Raw genomic sequence first — 25,122 nt, forward strand, 5'->3', positions numbered from 1 at the left:
ACTTTTTAATGACTTTGTATAAAGTCATTAAAGCCTATTTGAATCATAGAGAGGACATTGTCAGAGAAACCCTTCATTTGCTTCATCTGTGAGAGGTTTTACACACCTACCCCTCTTAAGATCTCACTAGAGGTCCAACCATCCAAGGCCTGATTTGAGGACCTGCTTACACTTACATTTCCCAATCCCTTCCCTCTCAAGACCCTTGAGGGGCTCCATGATTTGGCTATGATGGCGCTATTAGGGTCCATAAAGGAGACAGCCTTTTAAAAAATTACATACATTTGAGAAGTAGATACATTAGCACTATTTAGGAAAGTATAAGTAACCTAGATCTTCTCAAGGTTGGCACCAGGGATTCTGGGTCATGATCAGTCCCTGAAGGATTTGGGGGATGCCTCATCCAGAGCCATTCTGAGACTCTCTTTTTGAGGATGCTTGACAGAGGGCTGTCTTCCCTGGCTCAATTAGAATTACAAAGATAAATGAACACTGGGAAGGTCTCAGGATAATTGACCTCTTTTCACCACTAGTTTTCTTGTCTGCTACTCCTTTTTCCTGCTGATGAGAGCTAAATCTTCAGCCATTTTCTGTTACTCCTTTTCCCATACTGAAGGGAGCTAAATCATCAGTCATTTCATTGGCTCTCCTCAGGAAAACCTCCTCAAACATTAGAAAAATTAGATCCCCAGTTCCTAAAGGAAAAGGCTTGCACTTCAATTACATAGGACAAACAAATAACCTCATGGCCTAACCTAATAGGTTTTTGGGCCCAAGCTCCTAGGACAAGAAAGGCTAACTTCTGATAGATTTTTATTTTCTTTTTTTCTGACACAGATAGGGGTTAAAAAATCCATTATACCTCCCTGGTCACCTTTAAAATGCCTACTTTAAACATTGAAAGAAACTACAACCCTAGAGTAAAGAAAAAAAGACTTTCATCTTTTACGGTATAGAAACATAGGCCCTCTACCCCTTGGGAGATAGAGAAAATGGCTTCCTAAATTACAATACTATCTTCCAATTAGATCTCTTTTATAAGTGAGAGGGAAAATGAAATGAAGTTCCTTATGTGCAGCTTTTCTTTGTTCTCTGTGACCATCCTAAATGGGCTACCGCTTGTTCAATAGACCCTGCTCTTTTAGCAGTTATATTCAGTCCTGTTCCCTTAGAGAAATGAGCGCCCTCAGAGAGAAGAAACCAAGACCCAGCTCCACCCTATTCAGAGACAAATTCCACCCAACCCAGTGCACCTCCTGAAAAGCTAATTCCCTTGTACAGTCATGAGAAAAGAAAAAGAACCCATCACAATTTTACTTATGTTGAGTAAAGAGAGATAAAACAAAGACCTGGAGAGTTTTACAAATTACCCTGACCAATATATTTGCGCTTTTGATAGGTTCACCCATTTGTTTGATTTAACCTTGAGAAGATGTGATGTTTTTGTTTGATGAGAACTTCAATAAGGGCAAGTAGGACCAAATCCAAATAACAAGGGCTCTCATATAATAACTTAGAAGTTTTTGTTGGTCAGAATATTGTATTGACTATTGTGATCGAAAATCATCTAAAAAATTGTTAAAGTAACTAAGTAGAGACTTATTAGGCTTAGAAGGGACTACTGGTCCAGACTCCCCTGGGGAATAAAAAGCAGTTGCCCCAAATTGATTCATTTTTGTTTTGTTCACTAATGAGACTCCCTGTGGTTTCCTTGTTCAAGCCTTGTGGGAAACTCACTCCAACAAACCTTGCTAAATATACTAATATAATAGATTTACATTGGGTGTCCTTAAAAGTTTAAGTTCTCTATGGGTAAAACAATGAGGTTTTTTTGTTTAAAGAAAAAAATATTCAAGCACTGTGCTGTCCAGGCAGAGTTTAGAAATTAAAGGTTAGACATCAATGACCTATGAGGTACATATATAGATAGATATATTCTTCTTGTATAACATTCTATTAAAAGATGACAAAATTAGTTTCCTTATGTCATTTAATATCTTTATACTTAGATAAAATGGCTACAACTGACTAAAAAATTGTTCAGTACTAAGTTAAACATTTAAACATATTTCAAAAATAATAACTAAACTCCATGGTTCTAATATAACAATGTCATCATAATTGCCATGCTAAAATGCTGTGCTGCCCTCAACCTAAAGTTTTCTCTGTAAAACTTTATAATTGTTATCTCTTGACATTCTGCAGCGGTTCAGACTCTGGGACAACTGTGATTGGTAAGAAATGACAGTTTCCTACTCATATTGTCTGTTTTGAAATGTTTGATATCTAGATGTAATCATAAAATTAAACCTACTGGTATTATTCCAATGCTAGTATAACTAATCCTTCTGGGTGTTCAACAACTGAGGTTTAGAGACCAGAGTAAAAGTAACTGGGCTAAGAAGATAGCCAGTATTTTAGCCCTGGCCTTCCAAGGTCAACAAGGAACAGGACAGCAGGGGAGCTTTTCTACAAGATCCTACAACTTAGATAAGTCACAAAGAGATTGTTAGACCCCAAAGAACAGAAATCAACCCTGTACAGTGTGCTAGAAAGGAGGATCACCAGAGAGACAAAATATCTCCCCAGCTTCTGCGAAAGCCAAAAAAAAAAAAAAAAATATATATATATATAAATGGTAGGTAATTTCGAGGTGGCCAGAAAATAACTCATGGAAGAAGAGAATATTTCCTATGACTCATAAAAAAACAGAAAACAACTAGTAAAATCTTTTGGTAGAAGTTTGGAAATAGATATATCCTCTACACAAATTATTCTGCACAATTGTAAAAAAAGTCTTATTATTGCTATTGATATATGGAAAATAAATTTAAAATGACACGAGTGACTATATGATATGTATATCTCAATAAGCCAGTACAAAAATTAAGTGGAGTATCATCCCACATAAATAATGGCATTTAACCAATAATTGAATATTTCTTTCATTGACTATGTCTCTTTTCAAGCATAGATAAGGAAAATTAATATTTGGAGTCATGAAATGATATGATGTTAAGAAAAATTTTATCAAAGACATAATGACAATATACAACTACATATTTATAGTAATGGATGACATTAGCCATAATAAAAATCTGGAACCTTTTAAAATGTTTAAATTAGTCATTGAAACATTGATAACCTATCTTGCAAAAAACTGAAACACTTGCATAGTCACACCTGTATTTAGCAGTTGCCTCTGGACACTGTCAAATCCTTAATCCACCATCATCAGTAAATTCAAAGATTCTTCTAAGAGCAAACACTTTCAGTTTGCTACATCCCCAGGGACTCCCATGACAAATGAAATGAGCTATGTGGCCCAAGCTCGTAAAATTTATTTTATATTGACTCAGCTAAATCTTTTAAAAACATACATCTAAGAAGGTCGTCTCCTAAGCTTAGAGCCTTCCAATATATTCCTAGACTTGGAATAAAATCTGACCTTCTTACATGATTAACATACCTCTACACAGTCTAGGTCTGACCTCTTAGATCTTATCTCCCTGATGGCTGCTTTTCCTTCTAGGTGAACCAATTTTACTTCCTTTGATGTTTCTGAAAACTTTTGTCACCCACTTCAACCATGCTCATCTTTGTGTTTGAGGCTTTCTGATTGGCTCAGCCTGTTCATTTCCCCTGAGTGACTCCTTATAGCATGAAATCTTTAAGCCACCCCCCCCATCCCTTGATATCCATCTGGTTGTGTGATCCTCCTCCCTTTGTATATGGGCTAAATCTAAGGCCACACTTCAAGGAACAGACATTGGCAAACTTGATGGGAAGTTACTTTTGATAGTGGCTTCTATTTTGTGCTCTGTTTCTCACTCTCCTACTGTCTCTGCTTCTCCACAACAAGGGAAGCCAGCTGCTCTGCTGTCATTAGCCACTTGGAAAAGCCCATATGCTAAGGAATTGATGTCTCCCACCCCTAGGAAGAGCTGAGGCTGCCAACAGCTGTGCTGGAGTCTGAAACATCTCCTCCTGCTGAGTCTGGAGATGCCCACAACCTGGCTGACAATTTGCAATCCTGCTAGAGACGTTGAGTCAGTGGACCAACTACATCAGGTTGTAGACCCACAGAAACTGTGAGACAAAAATGTTGTTTGTTTTAAGCACCTAAGTCTTGCGATAATTTCTTATTCAGCTATAGGCAACTAATACACTTATTCTTTATCTCAGGCCTCAGATCTAATATAGATTCCTCTAAGATCCTGTCAGCAAAAAGTAACAGAAAGCAAAGACTATACAATAAACATTATAGACTTTGTGGATCATACATTCCCTGTTACAACTACCCAATCTGTCATGACAGCTTGAAATCAACTAGAAAAAACTTGTAAATGAATGAGCATGACTATATTCTGTGTAAATTTTATTTACAGAAAGGTGGTATGCCATCATTTGCCAATCCCTACACTACCAGACATTCCAGGCCCCAGAGTTTAATATCACTTCTCCAGGAAAGTCCCTCTCATTTGAGCTTGTTTGATTTATTCTTTTATTGCCCTTCTCACTAAAATGGAATCTGCCTAAGAGCATATTGTTTCCTGGGACCCATAACAATGACCAGTGTGGTAGACAGTAAATACTGAACGGAGCCCTTGACTCACTTGGGTGAAGCTAGAAGAGGATTTTTCTGAAAAGAAAGTGCCTGGAACCATGTCACCAGACAAAGACATATGGAAAGAAAAGACTAAGCCACAGCACTGCAAATTCAGATATTTGATGTCTGCCATGTTGAAAAGGGCATTCATTGTGTGTGTGCTCTTCCAAAGGAAAGAATTATGAAAAGTCACACTCTGATAGCAATCTCTGTATAAAATTTTCTCTGATGGCCAGGTATTGTCAATTTCTACCTCCTTTTTTTTCACTTTTTTAGATGGTACCTACAAATAAAATATATAATTAGTGAAGTGATTATATTTTACAATACTAGCACCCAACTAGCAGAAGAATTTCTCAAAAGAAGGATCATGCATTTTCATCTTTATATGCTGTGAGTGCTCAATAAATGCTTGTATGTCATAGTATGTGCTGGGGGGTGCAGAGGGAATGGGGGAAATAGTGAATTATATCCACATAAAACACAATCTCCTAATCATAAAAGATGTTCATCAGTGGTTGGCCTAACCTCTCCAGTGTCTTCTGTCAGTGAATTTGACTCCTTTCATAAGGTTTGTTGAGATAATTGTCTATTTTTCTGATAAAATCAACTATTAGAAAACTTTATTGGATTTTACTCTCTATATGTATGTCAAGTCAGCCTTCCTTTTACATTTATCACATAACTTCCATCTTTTACTGTGGCACAGGATACATAAATTTCCATCTTTCCTCTGAAACATACTTGTTTGAAATTCTTTGTACATTTCAAAATATTAGTATATATAACAATATGAGGAAACAGCTGCACACAGAAACTTGTATTTTTCAATTTAATAATTAATGTATCACATGCTCTATACAAAGCTAGGACTGCAGAAAATACTTATTGAAAGTTATAAGCATTAGTCAGTAAGATAAGAATGAATTGAATTTGGCTTTTCAGCTATGTAGCAATATATTAGATTATGCTTTATGGTGGTGGTGCACATACATTTATCCAGATAATCATATGTCTGGCTCTACAAATAATGTATATTTGTTCTTCCAGCTTAGCAAATTACAACATGGTGTTTTTGGGGCAGGGTATGGTTTGGATACTGATATAACTGGCAGTCTATCTTAATCTTTACTGGTTTTGATTATATATAATTTATTTTAATTGCAGAGCAGCACAGATTTCAAATTTAACTTTGATATGGCTTTCATCACAACATAATAGAGAGAAATCACCCTACAATTGGTCTTTATTGCCATCATTTGGTCTACAAAAAACCATTTGATCATTAGAATTCTGTTATAAATGAATTGAAAAGAGATGAAAAATTATGATGACTTATGTTGGACTTTAAATTTTCTGTTTCTAAAAATATGCACACTTGTTGCAGAAATTATTTGTGAAAATAATAAAAGCATGTAAACTATAAAATCATTCATAATTACAGTATTTGGAGACAAAACCAATTTATATTTTGTTTGTTTAAGTTTCCAGTTTTATATATATTTCTATACTAAAAATCAGTGATGAAAATCAAGGTCAAAGTGACATAATAGTTTAGATGTTAAGATGAATTACTCTCTGAAAGATTGAATAAATATGAAGATGCATAGAAATAAACATTTACTTCTTTATATGTCACTCTGTGTTCTTCTACTAGAATGTAGTCAGTCATGGGGGCAGGAATTGTTTTTAATTTTTCCATTCCATCTCCTAAAACTTCATAGTCAGTTTGTCCAATGAGTCAATTAATAGTCAATACTTTGTATTAAAATGTATAATAAACAAATTCCAATTTTAGTGTTTTAAGTATTATTTTTGTTTTGTTTTGTTTTGTTTTTGGTACCAGGGATCGAACTCAGGACCTTGTGCTTGCAAGGCAGGCAGTGGAACCACTAAGCTAAATCCCTGGCCCCTTTAAGTATTATTTTTAATAGCTGTCAGATTGTACTATAATGTACTTAACCAATCTCCACGTGATGTATTCCAGGTTCTTTATAAATTTTGAGCTACATGAAAATGAATTTTTTATATTCTAATATGTTGCTTCTTTTATTTATCTAATCTTATTTAATAAAACAGAATGCAGAATGACATTGATCCACTATATTTGCAATAGACATTCTTAAATCCTGAATGAAATGGCATGTGTCTGAAGTTTTATAATTAAGTTTAGTGTTGGCTTTTGGTTTTGTCTAGGAATTGTCACTATAAAGAAATATATAATGGTATATTTAGATAATGACATAAAGATATGATATCATGTCTTATGATAAAGATTGTATCTTTATATATAATTATATAAAGATATATAGATATATACCTATTTTCACTTTACTAGATTTTATTTTGTTTTTTAAAAAAATTTTATTAGCACACATTTGCCATACATTCATCATAGGGAATTTGTACCTGTACATCATATATCTTAATTCTTCTTTTTTAAAAATTAAAGATAGTGTATTAAATTTTGTTAAAATCTTTGAAGTTGAAATACTGACATAAATTATCAAATGGTTCTAATATTGTTCAGATTTTAGCATAAGGAAGATATTTATTTATTCACAATACATACTATTTCATATACTGTTAAGATGGGTGGCATTTTTATTTGAATTTTTTGTTTATTTATAAGGAATGTTTTCTCTTCTCTTTTTATGGCACAATCTTTGTCAGTTTTTCATTAAAGAAGATTGGCTAAATTCACTGAGAAACCTTATTTAAATTCTGTATATGCTCTGGAATAGTTTATTTACATGAATATTATATGTTTCTCGGAAATTCAAAACAAATCCCCCATAAAACTCATGAGAACTCTGTGCTTTTAAATAGCCAAGTATTTTAAAATGTAGTTCCCTCATTTCATGGAAATCATTTTGTCATAATAGTAATCCTATACAGTATAACTTTTCCCCAATTCCCTTGAAATACTATAGTCCTATAGAATTGCACAGGTTTCTGTATTTCATGACACTGAATCCTTAATCTGCCAATTCATAACAGAACCCTCTTCTAATTTTTATAGCACACTTTTAATGTCTCACAGAGCAATTTTTCCCAGAACATTGAGAGTTGCTTAGCATAGAATTAGCACAGAATTGTGGTCATTCAGCCAACATTGATTTCAGGCTCTAGCATTGGTGGTGGTTGTTATATCTTTCTAATTTTTGTCTGTTCTGTCCTATACAACAATATTTATCATAGGATTGATGTTAAATTCATGTTGAATGAGCAAACCAGTGAATCTTTTATGGGTAACTGGTCAGTTAAGCTACTGGGAGGGTTGTCATATTAGGAGGTGATCACTGCTGGGCAATGATCCATTTCTAAAGTATTTTCAAATATGTTGTTTTCAGATTTCATGAAGTATTTTCCCTTCTCCCTCTCTCATTCTCTCACTCTCAGTACTCTTTAAAAAATTATAAACATTTAAGTTATACAAGGACACTTTGATATATACGTCTGTGTGTTGTGTGTCTGTGTGTATATGATAGTCAAATGATCATCCAAATGAACAAGCCAATCATGTCCTATGGTTTTCTTTTTCTTGTAAAAGCACCTAAAAGTTACTCACGTAGCGATTTTCCAGCACACTATACAATATTACTAGCGGCAGTACTTATTTGGCGCTTTAGTTCTCTACACTCTCTCATCCTACTTAGTTGTAACTTTGTACCATGTGACCTATACCTTTCCTGACCAATCCACCCACCCCATCCCTGGTAACCACCAATTTACTTTCTGTTTCCACACAGCTGAGTTTCCTTTGTTTTAGATTTCACATATGAGTGAAATCTATTTTCACATACAAGTGAGATCAGGCACTGTTTACATTTCTGTTCCTGGCTTATTTCACTTAGTTCAAGGTCCACTAAATTCCTCCATGTTGTCAGAAGGTACAATCTCCTTTTTAAAAAGTGAATATACACATTCTCTCTCTCTAATATATATATCCATATATGTGTAAATACTGTGTATATATGTGTATATTATATATATAGAGAGAGAGGTGTGTATTCATATATATGCACAATGATATATATCACTTTTTGTATATTCATCTAGGTATTTCGAGTACTCAGATTGTTTCTGTATATTGGCTATTGTGAATTATGCTGCAATGAATATGACAGTGAAGATATCTTCAAGTGGTAGTAATTTCATTACACTTGAGAATGTACTCAGAAAATGGATTTCATTTTTATCAATGCATGTTTGCAGTTCATGTAGTTTACAATCATCCTGAGAATGGTTACATGTACATATTACAGCTGTTTCTTTTTCATAATCTCCTTTCTTTTCCCTTTCCCTGTTCCCTCCTCCTCAGATGGTTCTCCTATCTCCTCTTCCACACTTGTTGATATTATTTGTCTTAGATCATGTTACGACATATAATGTTTATATCAATTGGGTTTGTTAGGTTCTTGTACATGGCACATCTTTATTCTTATTTCCTCTTCTGCTTCTCCTCAGCCCTCATCCTTGTTCTCTTGGACCACTCACCTATAGCAAGAGGGCCATCCCCTTTTCCCCTTCTATCCATACTTTATCATTTTCTTTGTTTGCACTTTGCCTCACTCAAATGAGAAATGTATTTAGGCTTGTGTGTCTGGCTTATTTCATTCAGTATTATATTTTCAAGGTGCACCCATTTTCCTACAAATGTCTCGAATTTGTCATTCTTTATAGTTGAGTAATATCCCATTATATATAGATACCATATTTTCTCTATTCAATCATCTGTTGATAGGTATACATGCTGCTTTTAAGATTTAGCTATTATGACCTGTGCTGCTATAAACATTGGTATGCATATATTGCTGTAGTATGAGGACTTGAACTCTTGGGGAAGATACCTAGCAGGAGGATAGCTGGGTCATTGGAATTTTAAATTTTAGTCCTTTGAGGAATCTCCATACTGATTTCCATGATGGTTGTACTAATTTGCATTCCTACCAACAATGCAGGCACCATAGCTGTGCCAGCATTTGTTATTGTTTGGTTTCCTAATGACTGCCATTCTTTCCAGAGTAAGATGGATCTTAATGTTGTTTTAATTTGCATTTCTCTAATGGCCAGAGGTGTTGAACATTTTTTCATATATCTGTTGACCTTTTGTATTTGTTCCTCTGTGAACTGTTTGTTCATTTCTCTTGCCCATTTCTTGACTCGGTCTTTAATTTTAGGTGGTTTAATTATTTTCAGTCCTTCATATATTCTAGGTAGCAGTCCTCTGTCTTTATAACTGGAAAAATGTTTTCTCATTCTCTAAGTTGTCTCTTCATTCTATTGATGGATTCTTTTGCTATACAGAAGCGTTTTAGTCTAATATAATCCCATTTGTTGATTCTTGCTGCTATTTATGTGCAATTGAGGTTCTGTTTAGAAAATCCTTTCCTATGCCTATGTCTTCAAGTGTTTTACCTATTTTGTCTTCTAGAAGTTTTAATGTTTCTATCTTTTATTTGTTTTTATTTTAATTTAGTATATGGTGAGAGGCAAGGGTCTAGTTTTTATAGTTGTTGTTTATTTATTTATTTATTGCACACAGATAACCAGTTTTTCCAACATCACTTGTTGAATAAACTATCTTTCCTCAAACATGTGCTTTGGGCTCCTTTGTCAAAGATCAAATAGCTGAAGATGTCTAATGAGGTTTCTATATTCTCTATTCTGTTCCATTAATCCACATGTCTGTTTTTGTTCCAGTAGCATGCCATTTTTATCACTATTGTTTTGTAGTGTAGCTTGAAGTCAGATATTGCTATGCCATCTGCTTAGCTTTAATTGCTCAAAATTACGTTGGCTATTCTGGGTCTCTTCTAGTTTCATGTGAATTTTAGGATTGTTTTCTCTAGATCTGTAAAGTATGCTTTACAGCTATATTGGTATCTTGATTGGAATTGAATTGAATATAACAGAGAAAACCAATTTCTTAAAAACTCTCCCACATATGTAACCAATTTCCTTATCATTTCTAAGCATTTACATGTTATTGTCTTTCTTTAAGGAGGATCTCAAAAAGCTAGTCTTTCCATTAAGCCAGATTGTGTCTTCTATTTAATTTTGGCTTTATCTTTATTAATTACTACTTTCCAATTTTCTTTTGGTTTATATAGTTCTTCTTCACAAGTTTTTTTATATGCATATTAAATGCCACAATTTGTGTCTTTTTTCTAATAATAAAAGAATTTAATTTCCACTGCACTGACATAGATTGGGTAATTTTCCTTTGGATGTGTCAGCAGAATATACTTCAATTTCCAAGTAATTAATATATTATCTGAGGGTTTTTCTCTTTATAAGAATGAAAATCACATGAAAATACTTTTAATGTGAAAATTAAGTGCCATATAGTGTATTCACCATGTTGCTCAAACATCACTTGTATCTAGTCTTACATTTTTATTACCCCAAAAGTAATCTGTAGTTTTTATGCAGTTGCTTCCCATTTCTCATCTCCCTATACCTCCTGGGAGCTACCAATCTGCCTTCTGTCCCTGTGGATTGATATATTCTGGATATTTCATAGAAATGGAAACATACAATGTATGACCTTTTGTACATCACTTCTTTCAATTAGCATAATGTGGTATCCAATCACCATTTGCAGAAACCAATCCAGGAAACCAAACCACAGCCCCTGTAGCAATTTTCACAAATTTTCCAGAATCTTGTCAATAACTACAGCTTTCTTGATCCTCTCCCCAACCCAGACCATGCACTCCTGCCTTAGGATCAAAGAAAGCCACATATCTTCCCCTTACCCAAGATGCATTATGTCTAATTATATTGCCTACAGCTCACCCACAGCAACAGCCCCTGATGGGGGACTACTTGAAGCTCTCCCTTTTCACTGTTTCCACTAAAGTTTTTCCCACCCTCTACTGGTTTTTGAGTCTGCAAAACACGAGGGGTGGTGGCTCACTCCCTGACTGCAGCAAACTCTGAATAGGTTTTTCTTGTTCTGTTTTGAAGGTTCTTTATTTCCATATTTACATATGCTATATAGACTAACAGAAATCAGTTCCCAATTTTTTGTGTACTTTTCCCTCTCCCAGTCTTGAGGATTCTGTTCTGTTTCATTTATTGTTGGTCAATCTTTTCTCAGGTATGGGCCTTAGATGAGGTATATGGCTGCCATGCTTTTTAAACTTTTGCATGTACTTGAGTATCTTCCTAGTCCTGGGAAGGTGAGCGATATTTTACTTAAGGACATGTTTATTTTTTTAGGTAAAGTCCTTTATTTTCAGCTATATATAGTCTTCATGTTCTATCTTCAAATTTCCACTCACATGGATGAGAAGTATGGTTGTTCTTCTTTTCTGGAGAAGACTTTCTTAAAACTTAAAAAATTTCTCATAAACCAAAGGGCTCAAGTGTTTTAAGAGGATATGCCAGGTGTGTATCTTTTCTTTTATCAATCTTGAATTCCAGAGCCCTCTTCACCTACAGCTGAAACTCTTGATTTTTTATCTTAGATAAGCCTTTCATTGTTGCTGTTGTTATTTTCTTTCCCCAATCTGTTCCCTCTTTTCCTTGTACTATTTCTTTCATTTCATAAATCTTCTGTTTTCAGGATATTTTTCTTGAATTTTGTTCATTTAAAGGCACATTTGCATTTGATCTCTAAGCCTACTGTTTCATTTTCCTATATAGATTATTTTTCTTCACTTTACCTACTGAATTACTTATTTAGGAAATTATTATTTTTACCCCAGGATATCTCTTTAATACTTCACCAGAATCTTGGGAATTGCCACCTTTTCTCACTATTTTCATAATCAAAATGTCATCTGTCTCCTTCAGCAGCTGTTTTGCTAGCTGTGCATTCTATTTCCCTGCCTTATTCTTCAAGTCTTTGTTATAGGACTTCCTTGATTTCTTGCGTTTTGATAGATCACTGAAGCACAGGTCCTACCAACTTCTGTGGGCCAGGAAGAAGGAAAGTACTCAGGCAGAACCAAAATCTACCTTCTCCACTAGTCCAGAAACCTCCTTTCAGGGTCTTACATGCTTTGGGCTTAGGCTTCTGGCTCTTGATGCTGGCTTTAGTTTCTGTACCTTAGAGAAGATCAAAATAAAATCATTTCTTTCTATTTCTGTGTGGAGCCCCTCAGAGTCCAGCATCATATTTACATACCTCTGCATAAAGGCCCCCAAACAGAAGGACTCAGGAAGGACTTGTTTGAAAGTAGGAGAAATGGAAGCAATCCAGAAACCACATTATGAGAATTCTTCTGTCTGTTACCAATAGTAAATAAGATGTGGATAAACCTTCACCCACTCAAGCTGTCTTTTGTCCACTGTCATCTCTTTCACCTTCGAAAACACAGTACTCAGGGAACACTTAGAAGGCTCAGATTCCGAGGTTCATCTATAGCTCAGTCTCTTTTCATTCTTTTTCTTCTGCTCATTATCCTCAGCATGTTTCTTTTAGCTTCCCAGAGATTTTCACATGGACAAAAAGAAAGAAGTGATGAGTGATAGTGGTTCTCCTGTTCTCAGGTAAAGAAAGAACCATGCCAGGAAGATACTTCCTATTGCGCTGGTCAGAACAGGGTCACATAATTTCCCCTAAGCTGCAAGAGAGCCCTGGAAAGTGAACAGCTTGCATTTTTACTGTTAACCATGGGAGCCAGGTTACAATTAAGTAGGCCACTGCTATGGCTTGCCATATTCTTGCAGAGTTACAGAAGGCTGAGTCATGGAGTGGAAAAAATGTCTCCAATTCCCTGATAAATCTATTTTCCTGAATTGAGTGATAACTGCTCCCTTTGGAGCAGTGTCCATCTATGGGGGGCAGTGTTGAAGACAGACTTGTAATTTTCCCAATATCTCATGTCCTGATGCTCTTATCTGGGGCTTCATCTGGACTTCGTGGATGATAATTATCCCTAGAAACTGGTGTATATTTGATAAATAATCCTAGCTTCTAGAATTGTGGGTTTGTATCTATTTTTTAGATCTCATAAGAATTTCATAGGGAAAAGTAAAAGGTATGGGATGTGGCTGCTGAATGAGTTCATCTTACTCTCAATTCTATACATTATCTTGAAAAGATGTTTTTCAGTGAGCAAAAACAGAAAGCCTAATTCACAGCCAAAATTCACAGAAATTCTTAAGGATCAAGGTAATAATATGTCTCATTTTTTTTTTTTTTTTTTTTGTAATGGTATATTTTTTCCTCCAAAAATTTCTTCTGGTTTTTAGGACTCTTGATACAAAAGCTTTTTTCCTCAGGTCATTGGCATCAGTGGCTGCAAATGATCTTACTCAAGAAGGAAGTTTCTAAAGGGAACAAGAAAGGGAAATCAGGGTGGTATGATCCTTTAGAGAGGCTCTAAGTGCACAAAGTACTGATCTACAAAAACAAAAATTTGCTTGTTTAGTAAATGGACATAATTTCACATGATGAAATGATGTTAGGAGTGTTGTGATTATTTGACTGTGTCATGAAGAAACTTCTATTCCAAAGGAAGATTTTTTTAAAAAATTCTTTTACTGGTACATTTTAGATATACAATATGTTTACATTTATCATTGGGTACTTGTACCTGAACATGATGTATCTTAGTTTTTATTTTTTTCCCCCATTACCTGTGCACCCTTCACCCCCTCCACCCTTCCCTATTTACATAGATTTCATTTCCATTTTTTTCTTTTCTCATAATTTTCTCTTTCCCTTCTTCCCTTTCCCCTTCCCCTCCCACTACCCCTACACCTTTGGACCTTTTCCTATTTTAAATTATCAATTATTCATTTTAATCATTTTAATCCTTATTTACACTTTCAGTTTCTCACACTAGAGAAACTATTCTGTATTTATACATGTGTGTCCTATTTATTTCACTTAAGAGTATGGCCTCAATATGCATCAATTTAGCTATAGATGTCTCAAAATTTTTTGAAAATTCTTAGGTTCTTAAGAAACTATTGTGGCTTGATACATTGCTTTAGATAAGAGCTATGTGTCTAATTTCCAGACATAAAACTTTCTGTTGTCTTAATATATTTTCCACAGGTGTGTGGGGGTAGCTTGATATGACTGCAGTCATACTGAGTTGTAAGTACCATAATTATTTCTGAAGAATCCTGGCTATTTTTTCTGTAGAACTTCCCAGCAAAGCTTAAATAGATAAAACCACTAGAGTCATATGTGGGGCTTTACAGGCACTGGGTCTAGGGATGCACCTGATGCTTTGATCTTATCTTAAGATAAAACAGGCTCATTCCAGACAGGATGAAATCACCCTTGTGCTTTAGATCCAGAACATCCCCCCAGACTCTCATGCACTCAGAGGCTGGGGCTTTTGGAATATGATTAGATCACAGGGGCACTGTACTCTTACGTGGATTAGTCTACCAATGGATCCATAGCTACATGTGCAGTTAGGAAATGCATCCTGAGGACCAAAGGCGGGACACTGGGGGTGTGACTTGAATGAAGGGTATCTCTTCTTTCCTGGCTTTTCCCTCACTGTGTGCCACCATGACATGAGCACCCTTCCTCCATCAGAACCTTCCACCTCGCTATTTCTGCCTTGGAGCTAGCTGACCAGGAACTCTACCTGTGAGCCAAAATATACTTCTTTTTAAAGTTTCAGCTGTCCAGTATTGTATACCAGTGATGAAAAAGTGACTAAGACAGTCACTTTTGTCTTAATTCATAAATATACACCCCTTTGACTCAAATTGTGGAAATCCAGTTGGTCTTGCTACTTCCCAGAAGGATGCTGCAGTCAAAAAGTCTCCTCATAAATCATACTCTAGGCAATCCTAGATCTTCCTACCTCTTTCTTCAGTGTTGTAGCACCGGGGAGCTGGTCCTCATGCATTAGGATGAAGTTTCTCCCAAAATGGGCCATCCACATCTTACCACTGAGAACTCACTAGAAATCCAGAGCCTCAAGTCAGACTCTAGAGCTACTAATTCAGTCTCATTTTCTCGACATTTCCCCATATACTAGTGTCTGAGAAGTACTGACATAGTGTCTGAAAGTGGGACTGGATTGCAAGTGAAGAGGCAAAAACTGATCATCTTATTTCAGGCTCCTATGATGATTATGAACTTTTAACTTCCATGTTACTTTCAGGATTGTCTTTAAGCTCAATGTTCTCTACTAATAGAATTGCACACACCCAAAGCCTCTCACCCTCTATTTTTGCCAGTGACTTCAATTGGTTCTAAATTTTCAGAAATGGAATACCCTGTATGTACTGAGTGTGAGCAGAAGTTAAAATGTGAATTCATTCCCTGAAGTAGGTAAAGCACATCCTATTTTCACAAGAAGCATACTTGTTCCAGTCCTGGTGTGTGTGTGTGTGCGCACGTGTGTGTGTGTGTGCGCATGCACATGCGTGCAGAAATAATTATGAAAAAGGCCCAAGGAAATTGGAATAAATGTTTCCATCTGACGAAAGGACAAATCAGAAAGAAAAAGGATGTTGGATAGAGAGACCATGCCCATCTTGGGGGAAAGAACAGCCCTGGAAAACTGAGATGTGGGGATTCCAACCCAGAAAAGTCAGGAAAGGCAGCTCAGAAACAAAGTTTACTTAAGGTCAGTCCCAACTCTACCTACTTAATGCAAATAAATTGTTCAAATAACACATTTGATTCCCTCAGCAACTCTTTCCTGAGACAAATATCACTCATAATCTTCTAGTCTGAACTATCAAAGAACTAAGCAAAGCATCAGCTTTCAGAAAATTCTTTCATCTCAGTGGAACATCTAAAATGTTCCTTAACTTTGGTCAATACCTGACTAATGGTTTAAGATTACTAGATAAATAAACTAAAAGCTAGATGTTCTAATGACAACTTTTAACCATTTCTGCATCCTTTTATAATTTTGTAATGATCTACTTTTTAAATGGCATAAAAAGTTTTAATTTTATGTTTCAACTGAGGAATAGTGTAGCTTATGTATTATGCTTTTGCTCTGCATAAATGATTTTTAAATTTATTTAAATGCCTTACTTCTTCGAGATAAGAAATTAATACCACCCGTGAGTGCTCATTATGTGCCAACTCTGGCACTAAGATAATTAAGATAAATAGTTTAGGATGAATAGGAACTATTTCAGAACATTTTCATGTGAAAATGACTCTAAAGAAAATGTGTTTAGGAGTTTTGGAACAAGGTCACAGCCCAACATCCCTTCCTCTTCCTGTCACACATATATACAGGGACCAATGTGTTGACTCAAACCTAACTTAAGTAACTTATACTTCTTGTACCCTTAGCATCTGAACATTGGATTTGATAATTATCTAGTACAAAACTTTATTGAACACCTTGAAATGTATGCATATCTATTATTAAAGCATTTGACTGGTTGTGTAAAGAGATTTTTGGTGTCATCAAAAATGGTGCTTATCCTGCATTGTATGTACTTACTTAACAAAATTACTAGTACTAAGAACAGAAGGCCAGGAAAATGATTTTAATGTAGTTTCTATTGTTCTTAAATGTATGCTGTTTTTAATACATATACAGTTCTCACCTAGAGGCTAGATATGCTTATACATTTTTGACCTCCTTTCAGTTAGTAAAAATATATATATTTTTTTCATTCCAGTGACACTGGAAAATTTCCCATGTTTCTTAGCCATTTTATTATCATTTTTTGTTATTTTAATGTCTACTTATTTCTCTTCTACATATGCCTTTTAATAAAATAATGGGAAAGCGTATTTGTTATTACATTTTCTTTATATATTACATATATCACTTTTTGGGTCATATTGTCATCAACAATTTTCCCAAGTTACAACTTACTTTTTGCTTTTTGGTTATTTGTTTTAATTTCAAATTTTTATGATTTAACTTTTTATGTATCAAACAGACTTTGTATGATCTAAGTCCAGAATTACTTCTTTAGTTATTTAATTTGAAGAGGTCATTAGCTGAAATTTGACAGCAGATATAAAACTCTCCTACCGTGGTCTCTCAGGAGAAAGAGACATTTTAAATAAATAAATAAACAAGTGCTTTGTTTTCAGAGCACAGTCAGTGTTAATTTTGATATCTGAAAATGAACATCCTATAATTTCCATGTATTATTCAAACATAGAGAAGTGTCTGCATACATAATCAAATGGTCTGCACTGGGTAAAATCTGGACTCATTTGACAAACTAGTATGGAGCAATCTTTATAGCTTTCGACTCATTTTCTCTAATTGAAGAGAAATTTACATATAATCACAGTTGCAGCATGAAATAGAAGAAATCTATTTTAATCACTATTTCCTTTTGAAAGCTATGTATTACAGCTTTAAAGTATCTATAGCTCTATAAAATTACCATTATTATACACAAATATTCAAAATACTATTGAAATTATATTGTGATGTTATTCAAAATGACTGTTTTATTATGTATATTCCATATCATATTCTCCATGTCTACATCGTCTTGCTTGAACTAAAATGCCTTCTTTTCTCAAAATATACTTATGCTCTATTATTAAATTTTGAGGTTGGTATTATGATCTTTTCTGTTATTTGTTTAATAAAGACTGAAAATAAAATAGTGTACATTTTAAATAAATACTTTTAAATTTAAAAGTTGAGATTTGTTGGGCCAAACTCAACACTTTTAGATATTATTAATATATTGGATTACCATGGAAAAGTTATTTGAAATTAGAATTTGAACTTTTTAAATGTATCAAAGACAATGTCTGCTTTCTGAATTATCTTTAATTATGGGACTTCTTAGTCTAAAGGTACATGTACATAATCAGAATTCTGGTTCTTGAGTCACATTGTTGGGCTTACTTTTTACATGAATTACTTTTTACAGAACTTTCAGTGATAAGCAGCACTCCTTATATATATTCCCACTCCTGGAAGCTACATACAGATATGGTGGGCACTCAACCAATGTTTGATGAATGTATGGCTATCTACACAAATTGATGTAGGCATGTTTGAAATGCCTGCCTAAACCTAAATGTTAATTGGACTTTTCTTCTTCTGTCATTTTGATGAGCTTATTAAGATTTGGGTAGCAGAGTTTATTCTAGGGTATGCAAGGATGCAGAAGCAGAACTTTCAGAAAGTAGTGCACATCTTACACAATTAACTTCCCCCATGATGTCCACCGTTATGATAGCAGGAGGGAATGTTGTTTTTCATTCAAAGGACATTTCAATATTTCTAATTAACCAAAGATCTAGATGGTAGACCCCCAAATCATGGTCAAAATTAGCATTCTAAGTACAATCTGGAGGCTCAGAGAACTAAAGAGGCATGCCCATCGGATTTCAGTACTGCTTCTTATAAGAAAGGATCCTAAAATTCTCTATGCTGAGTTTACAACTCTAAGTTGACATGTGATTCTCTTCTGCTGTGCCCAGAGATCATGACTGTCTTATTCCAACATGCCAATCATTTTAGGCTTATATTGAATATTAGATTTTAAAATACATAAATTGTTTTAACACTACTGGTCTGTGTAAAATTATAAGCCATTTATGCAAGTTTTATAAGAATAAAAGGAAGTTCAAATTTAAACGTGTGTATGTGTAAAAAATGAAGAATATTTCTACTTAAAATGATGAATCAATTTCTACAAACGACATCTATAAGAATATCAATTTTCAGCAAACCAGGGTGAGAGGGTAGTGGTATAGGAAATAAAAGAGAGTGTGTTAAGTAACCTTTTGGCAGGAAAAGTATTTCTAGTTTTTGAGCCATTTAATTCTAGATTGTTGAAGTGAAATTTTGAAGTGATTTGCAATGTATATATTATAGCATGTCTTTTTATCCCCCTACAGATTTAATATTTCCTCTTCATTTTCCCCTCCTAGTTTCATAGTTCTTCATGAACCATATGTACTCCTTCAAAGAAAGAAAAACAATTTTACTCTCTTGATAGAAATCTGCCTGAGGCTTTGGTATTAACAGCACAATTTGGTTCATCTAATACTAGGCTGGGAAAATGTTTCATAATTTTACTATTAAAACACTCCTGTCTTGAAAGTTCTGAAATCAAGTGGAATACATAGTTTCTTGTCCTTCAAATGGGCAAATAAAACAGGCAGATGCTGTGTCAAAATTGACTCCTGTTCATAAACGGAGTAGAAGTGCCCTCTGGCCCCTCGCTGATGACTCAACTACCTTGTAAGTGACATTGAATGTTATAAATGGCAAATTGTAAAAGCCATTAACAAAAACTTTTGTTTTAAAGTCAACTTTTCTTTCATCTCTGATCTCTGCCTTTGGTTTAGATACAGAGTAGCAGGTTTAGAATAGAAATACTCAATATAGGAGACACATGGAGTCTCATTTGAATACTGCTCTTTGAGATTCCTCATGGTGTTAACAAAGTTAAGGGATACCCTGGGAACTGTCTGCTGGGATGATGGCTCATGGACAGAGCTACTTGGTTTATAAAACCAATAAAATCAATGATATCAAATATTTACAGAAGGAATACATAGATCCAGCAAGCAATATGATTTCATTTCATTGCTCAGAAATAGTGCACTTTCAGGGATGGTAAGCTCCAACAAATTGGGTTTAGTTTGCTTTTAGTACATATTTTACTTCCTAACACACATTCAAATTCAGCCTATGGTATAAATCAATGCACACCTTGTATTTAGATTTTAAAGAAAATCACTTAAAATAAGCTTCCGACCATTTAAATTACATTATGATCCTAAATTTATAATCATTCTGATTCAATAAAAAAGAGAACTAACTTTATTTCCTAAAGTCATTGTTCTCAGTATCAGTGGTTGATCCCATCCAAAGGCTGCCATCAATCAGTCCATCGAATAGTTCTACTTATAAAATGTTTCACGAGACTTTCAAGGTTAAGGGCTCTTTGTCTCTAGATTGGTTAATATCACTGTAAACCCAGAATAAAAGTAATTTTTTAAAAAGCTGAGTTTGCCTGTTGAAACAATTCAAGCTAATCCCCACCTTCTGAGGTATTTTTTCTAATTGATAGATATACAATATCGATAAACTTAAATGTCTCAAATATGAGAGCAGATGATCATTTTTGCTGTTGGACAAGGCCAATACAAGGAGAGTGGGAAATAATTGGTTTCCTATCACACTGTATTCCTCAGGTCAGCTACTTTTAATGGCAGTGAATTTGGGGAAACACAGTGTATAGAGAGAACCTCGCTGACTTATCTTCTCTTTACCTCTATAGAAAGGCAAAACTGGTATATGTTTTAGGAGAAAATGGGAGGCACAAAGGGAGAGATAAAAAAGGGACATAGAAAAACAATATACAATTGGAATAAGGGTGATTATACCATTTATTCACATCTATTTGGTCTACTGCACCTACTACAGGCCATTTCTGTGTACATGGGATGGTGGAAAATATCATTTTTGATACAGAGATCCACCTTTCCTATCATTAAAGAATTCATGTTCAAGCTGAGATGAAGACAAGCAAACATCTCATCATATGCAAAATGATAAGTACAACAAAAGCTATGTGCTATGTGCACAATAGAACATCTAGGGAAGGCTGTGTAGAGGGGAGGGCATCCTAGCCAAGTTTAATGTTTAGTTAGAAACTAGTTAGAGAAAGAAATGATGAGTGGCATTCCAGGCAGTGGAAGGGCTTGGGAAAACTCAAAGAACTATGAGGGAATCATGGATTGTTTGATGAGCTTCAAATAATTCACAGCATAATGTATGGTGTGAGGAAAAGCAAGAGGTGAAGCTGGAGGTAGAAGAGTACCTAAATGATGAAAAGTTTTGTGTACTGTGCTAAGAACTCCATATTTTACCCTAAAGGTAACTGGAAATCTTTGCTGAAGTTTAATGATCACTTTTGAAAGCCCCAAAGACTATTTTGGAACAATAGATGGAAGCAGGGTGATGTGTAGGAGGTTATTGGAGTCCTACTTACAAAGGATGATCAGGACCTGTACAGATGTGGTAAAGTGTTGGAGACCAAGAGAAGTAGACTAGGAGGACTTGATAGAATTTAAGGTCTGATGATCTTGATAAAGATATTTAAATAACAATTGCTGTGGTAGTTGAAGATATAGAAGTAACTAATTGCATCCATAGGGAGTCTGTAGAATGGAGAACAAATTGTATTCCAGAAAGAATTTCTGATACCTGTGACATCTTTAAAGAAAATCATTCTTGCTCCTACCTTTCCCTATTCTTTCTGATCATTTAAAAAGTAAGCACAATACACAAAAATAAATAAGTGAACTGAAGTATTGAGAAAATGATAACAAATATGTTTGAATACTTATATTTATTGGATAACTACAACATTTCTAGTTGTATTATCTGCAGTAATGCTCACTGGGGACTTGTAAATAAGAAATACTGTGATTTCATTTTTAGATGGTAGAAGAAAGTGAGAGAAATTGAATCCCAAGTCATACATTTAGTACACGGTGCAGCTGAGATACAGAACCTCAGGTGCCACATTCATCTTTATGGTGTGGCAATTGGATTCTACTGTGAAATATGAAATAACAAACATAATCCTGCACTATTAGTCCCATTGTTAGCAAGCAATCAGTATTTCTGTAACCTGGACTACTTGCCTTGCTAATTACCTTGGGGTTCAGTGAACTCTCTCAAATCATTCACTTTATGTTTTCTCATTGTATTATACTTAATAATCCATTATTGTCTGAAGTGGCTTACAAATAGAGTGTACGTGTGTCCATAAACCAGTACATAAGTAGAAAAGGTCTTTATCCTCATAGATCATACCTAAGGATAGAGGCAAACTAAAAAATAGATGCAAGACTGCTTCATAGCCTCCATTAAAAAGACAATTATAGTGAAGTTTTACCAGGGGGAGTATTATTTAGATATATAAAATCCGCATTCTTAAGTAATATTTCTGTGGCTCAGAATACTTGTGAATCATAAATGTAGGGTTTTTTTTTTTTTTTTTTAAGTAGGAGGAGGGTTGAAGTAAAGGAGCAATGAATGAGGTTTCCTTTTTCTACAAATACACTGCTCCAGAGGGGTCTCTTCCAATGAAATTGAAGGGAATAGGAATTGTGGCTTCTAGGAATCCTGTTAACAAGGGTTACCAGTTATACTAGTACATGTTTATTCAGGGCTAGATTTTCAGATCGGCAAAGCTATGAAATGAATTAAGGACTATAGATTTCTTATAGACAATCATTTTCTCATTTCATATTTACATTGGACCACCCATAAATTATGCACAATATGGCACACTTTATCTAATTTACATAAAATTATCTTTGGTTTTTGTGATTACCTGGGAAATAATTTTTTTGGGACATTAAACATGTTCAGCATCCCACATTTGCCTGAGAGTTGTCAAAAGCCAAGTAAAGTTCCATTTTACTTATGTTGATGTCCAAAATATTATTGATTATATTACATGTTATCTTTAAAACATCAGAAATACTTCTAAAATTATATGAAATCTTTTTGTCTGACTTTCAGAGTAGAATATAAAACTAATATTAGTGAAGTGACTTATGTAGGCATTGTGTTTCTTAAGAGCCATAAGGTTAAAAAGGAGGACTGAAGTATAATAATCATAGGAGAGGAAAACTTCCTGCCTTCTTAGGGTCTGTGGCTGTTCTGAGAATTAACACTCACATAAAGCAGATGAATAGGAGAAAATCATATAAACATATTTAGCATTTTTATGTTTACATAAGAATCTTCAAAATGAAAATGAAGATGTGAGGAAGCCACTAGGTCCCCAAGAGCACATAACTTTTTACAGAAAGAGCAATAAGCTGTGGGGATATGATAGAACAAAGGGATTGTTAGTAATAAATTGTGGAAAGAGATTAGGAAACTTATGGGGGAAGAGAAGAGTCCTTTCAGCAGATTTGCTTGCACCTACTGGGTGTGGGCTCCCAGTCTCTGAGAGGTGAGAATGACTCTCTTTTTGGGACAAGGAAGCACTTTTCTTGTGAGAAATGTTATGATTTACTGTTAGAAAGCAATGGGACAATCAGACAGCCCCTTCTGCCTCTGCTGTTTTCCATGTGCCTTCAGTTCAAAATAATCAATAAGCCAAAATGAGGTATTTTAGGGCAGCATGTTCTGATCCCCTTCCTAATATAATTTGACTTTTCAGTATTTTGAGATGAAGATTTTCATTCTATGCAGTAAATTCATTTTAGTCATCTGAATTGTAATTTTTTAAAATCAAGGAGAAAACACTTAAGAATGAAAAACTCAAAAATTCCTTTACCTTAAATATGTTTTCTCAATAAAAATGCTATCAATGAATTTGATTTTCTAATGTAGAACAAACTATTTCACCATTATTATCAATATTGTAAATAAAAATTATGTTGCCCTTATTTTATATGCTTTCCCACAAGAAAGTACAACCTGCAAGCTTCATAATGGCAGAGACTCTCTTCATTCTTTTCCCACTTGAATTACCAGTGTCCGTTAGAATCCTGACCCATTGTTGGTTCTTTGGTTGAATGAATGAATTAAACAGATTTTCATAGTTCAGAAAATGGTTTACATTTGTGGTTTTTCATATTCATTCTGCTTCTGCAGCAAATTATATGTCTTCTATAACTTATATACTAAGGCACCTCACCCAAGTAAACATGCCTGCAGAAGATGTTGTGGGCATCCAGCCTCTGTTGTGGTGGGGCAGTACTTCTGGAGATACATGCAGGGTTTTGTGAGGAATGTTGTGGTCATTATGCTTACCTAGTTTATTCTAGCAAATCAAAATATATTTTGAGAGTATCCTGGTAATTTTGGTCTCATTTATCACTGTGTACCATCTTTTCTCAGAACAGCGTTCTGTTGCTGTTTTTGCAATAATACAATTCTTTAGCTGCCAATGAATTGTAGTACTATTTTCTGTGTAAAAATTAGGAATTTTCTAGGTCTTTAAAATTCATGCTTTCAGCATCTTTGTCTCCATGTAGCACTGTATAAGTACATTCTACTTTAGGAAGGGAAAGGAATAAATATGAGAAAAGAAAAAAATGGAAATAAAGTCGTTGTAAATAGCGAGGGGTGGAGGAGTTGAAGGGAGGGCAGGAGAATGAGGAAAAAATAAGAACCAAGATATATCATGTAAATGTACAAATTCCCAATGATGAATGTCATCACACTGTATACCTATAATGTACCAATAAACTTACTGAATAATAATAAAAAAGAATGAGGAAAACACACACACACACACACACACACACACACACACACACACACAAAGAAATTCCAAACAAATTGTGGTGGTTGGAGAAATAACAAGAAACTCATCTTTAAATGACTTCAAAAAAGAACTGAAACTATTTGGTATTTATTCCTAAAATGTACCAATAAACTTAATGGGAAAAAAAAGAACTGAAGCCAGTGTAAGGAAATGGAAAAGAGACCAATGTTTTCTAAATTCAAATATTACCTTTTGAAATAAAGAAGACAAGTATTTTTATTTACCTTCATTATATAGTTTCATATAGCTGTTGATTCTCTTTTAAAAGGTTCAGCATCTTTCCCCCACCAATTATGTAACATGGTTATTATAAAGAA

This window comes from Heterocephalus glaber, unplaced genomic scaffold (assembly GCF_053883595.1).
Source record: "Heterocephalus glaber isolate CG9 unplaced genomic scaffold, H.glaber_assembly_v1.0 deba00001586, whole genome shotgun sequence".
Lineage (NCBI taxonomy): Eukaryota > Metazoa > Chordata > Mammalia > Rodentia > Bathyergidae > Heterocephalus > Heterocephalus glaber.